The 9,102-nt window shown below is 40.4% G+C and overlaps 1 long non-coding RNA gene across 1 annotated transcript; it reads right to left on the bottom strand.

Moving 5' to 3' along the window:
• Nucleotides 1–7,212: 7,212 nt before the first annotated feature.
• On the bottom strand, nucleotides 7,213–8,708 carry LOC147881465 (uncharacterized). Its single transcript, XR_015540498.1, has 3 exons — nucleotides 8,534–8,708; nucleotides 7,853–8,384; nucleotides 7,213–7,756 (listed from the first exon to the last, which is right to left on the bottom strand). It is a non-coding gene; the product is annotated as an uncharacterized LOC147881465 (long non-coding RNA).
• Nucleotides 8,709–9,102: the final 394 nt, after the last annotated feature.

Below are 9,102 nucleotides of genomic sequence, written 5' to 3'. Positions count from 1 at the left end.
TCAAAAAGGACAAGGATTTCATATTTTAAAAGTCAAAACAAGGGGTACCTAATTTTGGCTACCCTTTATTGCTTCCTAACCAAAACAGATGGCTACTTTTGGCTATCCTTCCTTTCATCCTCCCAAATTGAGAGTGGCTACTTTTGGTTATTGTTTCGTGCTTCCTAACTAAGGTAAGGCATAGTACATAATCTACGATGCATTTTTTGTGGAGAAAGGGAGATATTAAAAAGACACCATTTATGGAGAAGGGTAGGTCCAGAATCTCGTTTTTCTTGCTTCCTAGCTATCCACACCTTTCGGAAGCTTGTTTGTCAGATTTGCCATCACCCAGGAGCCTTGCCAAGTCTAGGATAGCAAAATCGCATCTTCCAGAGGCTGCTACAGGAAATCATAATTCACCAAGGCTATTTTGGGAGCTGATTTCAGAAATCACAATTCATTTGGGTGTTGCCAGGACATGCATTTCCAGTTTGCACACTGTTCCAGGCTGTTTTCTACTTCTACATTGGATGATTTAGTGTTTTGGGTGTTCACGGGTCCGTTCCAAACCATTTCCCAGTTTGCAGGAGCACCCTACCCTGTTTTAGGATTTCACAATTTGCCAGAGAGCTCTTTTGGCAAATCACTTTCAGTTTTCTTATGTTTTGGGCTGCTTTAGTGGTCTCCCGCACTCTGCTTTCAGGTTTTCTTCATCTGCCAAGCTAGCCATGTGCTCCCAAGAATTGCAATTTTCACTAGGAGGCTTCCAGAGTTGGCGATTCTCCTCCAGCTGGTCTATGAGGGTTGCTATTGCTGATTTTCATCTACCAAGGTGCCAGAGATCCTGCCAGGGTATTTTGTTTTTCCCTGCTGGCTATTTTTTCCATGGTTTTGAGAGCTTTCCTGTCGATTGATTGCTTTCTCAAAACTTTCCCACTACCTCAAAACCTTCAGATCCTTTTGCTTTGCGCAGCTGGCCTTGCTGTTTACCAAGAACAGCCAGGTGTGGTTGTTTTGCTAGCCTGTGTCTGGCTAACTCCCTTGATGGGTATTCAAAGCTACCAAGATAAATTGGGCTGATGTCTCTCCTATCAGGACTCCCCTAGTGGGTATCAGAGCTTTCGGGTTAGAACCCTTGCTAGATTTGGAAGAAGGGTTGCCATGGAATGTTGCACTGGACTGGGATGCCTTTTTATGTGATTGCAGAGCAGGACGGAAGTGCCTGTAATCAGATTATTCAATTGGCTATATGTGGACTGATCAACGATGGTGTGATTCTTGTATTGCATTCCTTCCATATAAAAGATAAAGAAATACCAAAAGGGGTGCTAGGTTTAGGGCCAATCTGGTGTTCGGTGCAAGACGGGTGCGATCTGGTTCTCGGGTGTTGTGTTCTAAGTTTGTTGTGGAAAGTCTAATTTACTCTAAAGCATGACCACATAGGCTCCTCGCTAAATATGATCTTATATTGTAGTTCAAGATCACCCTATTAGACCACAAGGCCTATAGTGAAAGTACATCCCTTCTTACTATAGTTACCACTTTCATTTTGAAATTTGATTCCCTTGAGATATCTTAGAGAAATTCATGTTCATATTTTAATCTTTCTTTAGTGCTAGCATTGATGTTTGTAGTTCTTTATTCTAGCTACAAGAGGTGGACTAAGGAGGTGCACCCTATCTCTTCTACCAAATATTAAGTGAAAGAAGAAACTCTCCAACAAATGCAAGTAATTACCATGACCCTTTTTAGAGGGGAGCCGAGGGGGAGCCATCTATTAATACTTTGTAGTATATCCATTCTAATGATCTCTTGATACAAGTGACTAGAGATCATGATACTTTAATGAGCCAAAGAGAGAGCAACCATGATAGGAAATGGAGGCATTGCTAAGGAATGGTCTAAACCCACTCTTGGGTCTCATGACATTGGTAGAGATAAGATAGTAGCTAGTCCTTGCTATGATAGAGGCATGTTCTTGGTATCTCAAGACTTCCTGCTAGATCTCTCTCTCTCTCTCTCTCTCTCTCTCTCTCTCACACACACACACACACACACACAATAGAGATACATTCCAAAGTTATTTTACAAATGGACCCATGGTTGCCATGTGAAATCAAAGACTCCACATTCTAAATCCTTTGAACTATTATGGTATCTTGGACTATTGGTATAAGGAAAAATTACCAAATAAAATGTGATATGTAAATATGATAAGAGTGGATATGGCATTAGGAGTATAAAATATTGTGTACCAGGGGCACAAGGTTGAGGTGAAATGGCATGTCCATGTGCCACCCTTCCAAGTAAGAGGAATCGTAGGTGTGTTATGTGCATAGTCCATGGTAGCAGCAACATGGTATGCAAAAGGTGGTTGAGGTGGCAAGGCATCTCCATGTGCCATCCCTCCACCTAGGTGATCCCATAAAAGCATTGAATGAGATATGGCTCAAGGTCAATGGGATATATAGTATAAAATGAATGAGAGGTAGAGGTGGCAAAGAATTTAGGACCAACCTTTACATGTGGGATAGAGTGGTTGTGTATAGTTCAAGAGATAATACTTCAATAAGGGGAAGAGTAGGATGTGGTGGCAAGCATTGTTTTGCCATCCCTCTACTTGTCCTCCTAAATGAGTTTCTATATTATAAAATTAAGGGGGGATCCATGCACTACCTTAGACATAGGATAAAGAGGATCCATGCATCCCTGATCCCACTTTCTATCTCTCCACCTCTCTTCTCACCTCGCTACCATGTGTCATCATGGCTCATTGCCCTGTGTCAATATGCATGCATGTCATGTCTCCAATTCTTATTTTCCATGTGTTTAGTGGCACTTCTTGATGACATGGTATTTTGATGATGTGGCATCCCATGATGAGGTGGCACTATCTTCATGACATGGCATATTGCTGACATGCCACCCTTGCTAACGTGGCATGTTGACATGTCACCCAACCCCTTACTGACACATGGCATGCTGAATTTCCCTTGACCCCTTGTTGATGTTGCATGCTATTGTGGCACCTGATGACATCATCAAATGTGGGGAACTCACATGACATTGTGTGCTCTCTCGAAAATTTGGACCTGTGACCTACTTTTTAACAAAATCTCATACTACCACTATGCCAAGTGCATTTTCTTATAACTAACATAGATACTTTGGATATATTTTCATCTTAATTGAGAGAATGTCAAAGGCCATATCTTTTGATTGAGAAGGAAATTTGCTATGCTAAGCAAAAGAAGACATGCTTATCTTTTGGAGCTCTATATTTTTGTTGGATCAAAATTAGAAAACAACATGATTTTGGTGGTGCCACTAGTTCAAATTGGCATACGCCAATTAACCCCATAAGGCAAAAAGATTGGTATAACCTTTGTTTGTGACTCCATTCAAGGTGCTATAAAAAGAAAAGTTTCTCACTTTTCTATGCTAAAAAATTGTGTGAGTTCTAATCTAGGAAAGTTAGAAAATATAACCATTCATGGAGTGTAGCTAAGGTTTCCAACATGTGCAGCTTGTGTTTTGGTGGTTCATGAAGCAAGAACCGTTATCACATCAATGGAAGTGAATGGCCTACATATAGGTGATCATGATCTAGAAAAAGTGTGCAGGAGTGGCCAACTAGAGACTAATTGTATTGAGTATCTCATATGTGGCCGCACTTGATTGTGGCACCGGTCAAGTATTTTGCCAAGGATGAGGAACTCAAGAATGTGCATCTATTGATAACATGGTTGGATGTATGTATGTATGTAGAACATGCTGTTAGATTGCCTAATTGCTATACAAGCAAATGACAAGGGGTTCATTGCCAGAATGATTTAGTATGCATTGAGCCATATGGTGTTTGGTGTAGTGGATGAGTTTTGTATCAAGTTGCAGGGGAAGAGTCCACCAAACATGGAGCATGAAAAGGAAATTACTTGAGGTTTGATAGAACATCTGATTATCAGGCATTTATTACCGCTCCTCTCTATGCATAAAAAGACAAGATGGATGGTGTATCTGCCTTGGTACATTTCTTCCTTTCCCATGTCACCCGTCTTCTCCACACTCCTATCTCCTATCCCAATTGTTGTTCCTTCACTTCTTGATCTTGAGAAGAATGTTGATGAGCTTTGTACTGAATTGGTGGGTTTGAAAAGTAATGCTATAACTGTTCAACAAGATAAGTCCAAGGTGGTTTTTCATAGTTGCAATCAAAAAGGACATTATCGTTCAGAGTTTCCTAATCCTTCTCTGGTGCAAGTTTTAGATAGACTCGACATAGAGGTAGAAGAGTCTAGTGTTGAAGAGAGAATTCCTAATAAGGAGCCTTCACCTAGAAATTCCCCTCAAAGAGGAAATGAGAAGAGGTATGGTTCTCCTCCCCCTATGGAATGAGATGAATCTTTCAACTAGGGGGAGTACATTGATGATGTCTATGATCCTTTAGTGCCATGAAACGGTAGGGTTGTATAATATATAGTTACCCCATCAGGTGCTATTTCTCATTCTTTGAAAAGCATAGATGCTGAAGCATTGAAAGATTTGTTTGATCATGAAAGTTCTAATGAGTAAGAAGTCTTGAAAGTTGATGCTAGCGATTGTGATGAGGTTGAGATTGAGTGTGATACTTCCTACTCTCCAATTGATGCCTTGAGTCTCATAGCTCTAGAAATATCTTGTGAAGATGACTTTCTACTACTTGAGGAATTAGTGGTTTTTATGGAAGACACCATGCCAAACATTGAAGAAGAATGCAATGAAGTATGGGGACAACTCACAAAACCTATGGATGTTGCAAAGGAGATGGTTGATGTAGAAGAAATTTTTTCTTCCTCACAACCTTCTCTCTATTTCATAGAAGATGGGCCATATATGGAGCTTGAAACTGAGTTGAAGGTCTTGAATGATGCATTGTCAATAGAAGAATTAACCCTCTAATATTTTGAATTCACAAATGGAGGCATATAACTCGATGAGCATGATTGCAGAGCACTAGTGACCTCCTTCCATATGAGGGGGAGAATATTTTGGAGGCCTTTTCCTCCCAAACCAGGGGGAGCGATGAACTTTTGTGTATTTTGATTAATTTTGTGTCCATTTTGAGTTATGAATTGAATGTATTTGGCCCAAGGCATGTGAATATGGCATTAAAACTATGCATGTAGCAAGTTATCTATTGTTTCCCAAGGCGTGAAGATGTTGTGCATTCCATGCCAGCGAGCGAAACTGCTATAAGGAAATATTACCAATAAAAATGTGATGTATAAAGATTATAAGAGTGGATGTGGCATTAAGAGTATAGAATATTTTGTACTAGTGGCCCAAGCTTGAGGTGTCAGTGCATGTCCATGTCGCACCCTTCCAAGTAAGAGGACCCATAGGTGTGTTATGTGCATTGACCATGACAAAATAATATAGTATGCAAAAGGTGGTTAAGGTGGCAAGGAATCTCCATGTGCCACCCCTTAACTTAGGCAGTCCCATGCAAGCATTAAATGAGATATGGCTCAAGGCCGATGGGATTTATAGTATAAAATGGGTGAGAAAAAGAGGTGGAAAAGGACATTGGACCAAAATTTCCATGAGGGTTAGAGTGGTTGTTTGTATGGTTCAAGAGATAATGTTTCAATAAGGATAAGAATAGGATGAGGTGTCAATAGATTATAAAAAAAGGGTAGTATCCATGTGATATCTTTGACATAGGATAAGGAGGTTTAATTTTTGAGGCAAGGTATTGTCGCATGCTATTGATAGTTTGTATCCTCTTCACTCACATGAGAGATGCCTCAACCCTCACATGGTGCATGTGGGAGGATGCATTTATTAGGAGAGACCCTACCCAAAGGTAGGAGCTATTGCTTAATGCAAGACCCACGTTCATGTATAGCCACCATGCTCATGTATTTAGCCACATTTAAAATGCTTCTTCTTTCATCATGTTTAGTCATCCCTCCCTCTTCTCTTCATCCTCCATTCCAAATTCTCCCTCTCCTGTGATGTCTATACTACTCATCCTCCACTTCTTCCTTCATTTTCATTATGCTTTATCCCTTAATGCTCATAGTATTTCCCTTTCCTCAGTGAATGGATTCAGTCATGAGTTCTTCACCAAGTAACACTGATTGTAGCTCTTCCAAATCAAAATTTTCCATTGAATGGCAATCCTTTTAACTAGATTCTTCTATCCCTGTACTAGTCCATTTAGGATAACTTGAACCATTTCTATGGGATTCATGGTCTCTCTTACTATTGCTGCGAGTTGATTGTTGTAACCTTAATCCTGAGTACATAAGCATGACGAGTTTCATTGTTGTTGTGGAAGTCTAGTTGATCTAGTTTCTCAGTGTGAGAATCCGAGAAGTGTTCTTAGACTTATAGAGATCTACGAACATATCTCGTGCTTCTTTGTATGTCTTCATGGTATTGAGTTGTCCTAGCATGACATCTTGCACATTCTTCTTAAACAAATGATATGCCTATTTGTCTTTCTTGTCCCATTCTTCTTGTGCTCGGGAAATGGTAGGATCTACTACAGGTGCAAAGACTAGTGGTGCCGTTGTAGATCCCATTGTTGGTGTTGCGGCAATAGTGGGAGTGGAGCTACTACTAGCTGGATTGTCCAATGGTTTCGATGTAGACCCATTGACATACTCCCATTTGTCTTGAAGTACAAGAATGGTCTCCATCTGAGGTATTTCCATGTGCCATAGTTGGAATTGTCTAGCTTAGTAGATGCCTCCAAATTGAGGTTGCTAGTGGTAGACATAGTGCAAGAAATGTGCTCAAAGCACTATGAAAATAAATGTGTGAATAACTGCAATACACTATCTGTATCCAGTGAAATCTGAATGGTCAGTGAAGATAGAACTACAATATATAATCCAATCTGTTACAAGGCTTGTGGCAAATGATGCCAGAATATCCAAGGGGCTTTACAAGGCTTAAATGATGTGTAGAATGCTAGAAAATATCCTAGTATAAGGCTTTACAATGGTGGCATGTGAGTGCAAAATGGACAAATGTGCAATCTGCCCATCCACCAGTGCCACTGAAAACTCTGAAGTCTGGTCATTGAATTGATGATGGTTGCATTTCAGAACATGTAATGATGTGAAACTGCATGTGAGCGAAGGTACTATTTGAAAATTTATGAGCATGGCTTTGATTGGATGCCTTGGAGTTCTCTCCGCTATAGATGATCTAATGTACTATTACACCTAGTAAGAGTAATGATAAAAGTTTTGAAGCTATTTTTGTGGGAAACCGTTTGTTTCCATGCTACAAGGTCCATTACTTCATGAAGCATTTGGACTCAAAGAGGTTTCAAATAGGTGTCCACCTTGTATAATCCTTTACTAATTTATCCTTCAAGCTAGGACTGCTCATCGATGAGATAAGCTTTTATTTCTATTTCGTAACAAAAGTCTTTAAGGCGATGAGGTCAAATGCCTTTTCTTAACAAGCCGTCTCACGTGGACAGCCTAAGAATTCCAAACGTTCTTGACCTTATTTTTCGCAAAAGAGCTATTGTCCATGTAAGATTTCCTAGTCGTGAGGACGCATAGTCATGAGGTGAAAGCAATTGGGCAACTGATGACCATAATTCATTTAATATTCAGAACTCGGATCGGTGTGGATGGAAAGAAAAGAACTTTCAATCTCTCTGGACGCGAGAAGATGCTTACCAAGAAAGAAGCTCGCTCCGACCAGAGAGGAGGGATAGATAAGTTTATTATCAATCAGTGGAATACAACTCCTGCAACGCCCGTTTTAACTGTATCAAATAGAACACATAAACAGGTATTTGTCAAGATAAAGTCGACGTCTTTTGAAATGAAATGACCCTATCTCAAGATGATGTACTTAGCACCTTCTAGTTCATCTCTATTTCGCCATAAGAAAGCGCTTGCGAGCCCATATCCAATTCGATCGCATCAGCAGGTTGCAAAAAACGGGAGGGACCTTCATATAAAGAGGTCCCTGAACGTACAAATGTTTTATTTTCCAGAGAAAACGTAGAAATGATTGAACGACGCAAGGCTTTCCAAGGACTTCTTTGTAGTTGCATATCCTATATATATCAACAGAATATGATGAAGAAAAAGGGTTGCCTTGTTCACCGAGAAAGATATGTTCTCTGACAATCTTCGAATTGGTAAATCCATGTAAAGGCCGCACAATCATCAAAGTCCCCAGGTCCCCTTTTCTTCTATGACATTGCCACAGCACCTCACGGGACGACCATGGGGAGAATTTCCACGGCGTATTTCTACACCAATGGAGACTTCCTGGTATTTGGATGGAATGGTCGTCGGATGATTAAGAAGATAACATCAGTGCCTGCCCCTTGATAGGCACTTTCACCTTCGTAGTCCCTTCATTATGCACTGAAAAGCGCAAGGCTGCGATGGGAAAGCAATATTCGTTAGACCACCACATCTATGTATATTACGGCGCTTCAAACAAACTCGAAAATTTACTAAACAAACGTACGTGGTTTGTGTCTGTTTATAAAGGCAAACGACGGCGCTTCCTAAAAGAGGTTTCTTACTTCTTCCCTTCGAACATTTGATTTTAGCACTCGGTATGCTTTAGAGCATACTGCAAGAATTTTGGAGCAGATCTGTGAGTCTCGACTGCTAACCCCAACGACAACCCTGCAGAATGCTTGTGTGAAACAATGGTGGAAAGAGATGGCAAAATGATACGAAAAAACAGACTTTTGGAGTGTCGAGAATCCCAGGTAGCTATGAAGATATTCGGTTCTCATCAACATGAGAACACGTGGAGTTGGGTCCTGGTCAGTGGCGTGACATTGCTACGAAAATCGAGACTTAACATATTTTTTACGGACTATAATTGTAAAATACCGTTTCAGATTGTGCCTAGACTTTATGTTAAGGGCTAGATTATTAGATGGTAGAACCAGATCTTTTATCAGTTGGTTTTGGTGAGATGGGGATATGACTAGAACATTCAATATCTATTGACACTGCTGCCTGCAATCCGCTGTGCGTTGTCAAACCACCATTTACTACGGATCTATGAGCGCAATGAGGACAATCCGTGCCTTTGCTTGACGTGACATTCTTGAAGGGATAGTAGACAGGAGACGGTGCC

The sequence above is a fragment of the Dipteris shenzhenensis genome, chromosome 31, assembly GCF_047967505.1.
Source record: "Dipteris shenzhenensis isolate YYH24624 ecotype China chromosome 31, Dip_SZ_1.0, whole genome shotgun sequence".
Taxonomy (NCBI): Eukaryota; Viridiplantae; Streptophyta; class Polypodiopsida; order Gleicheniales; family Dipteridaceae; genus Dipteris; species Dipteris shenzhenensis.
Note: the sequence above shows the minus strand (reverse complement) of the source record. Positions and strands in the feature narration are given on the sequence as shown.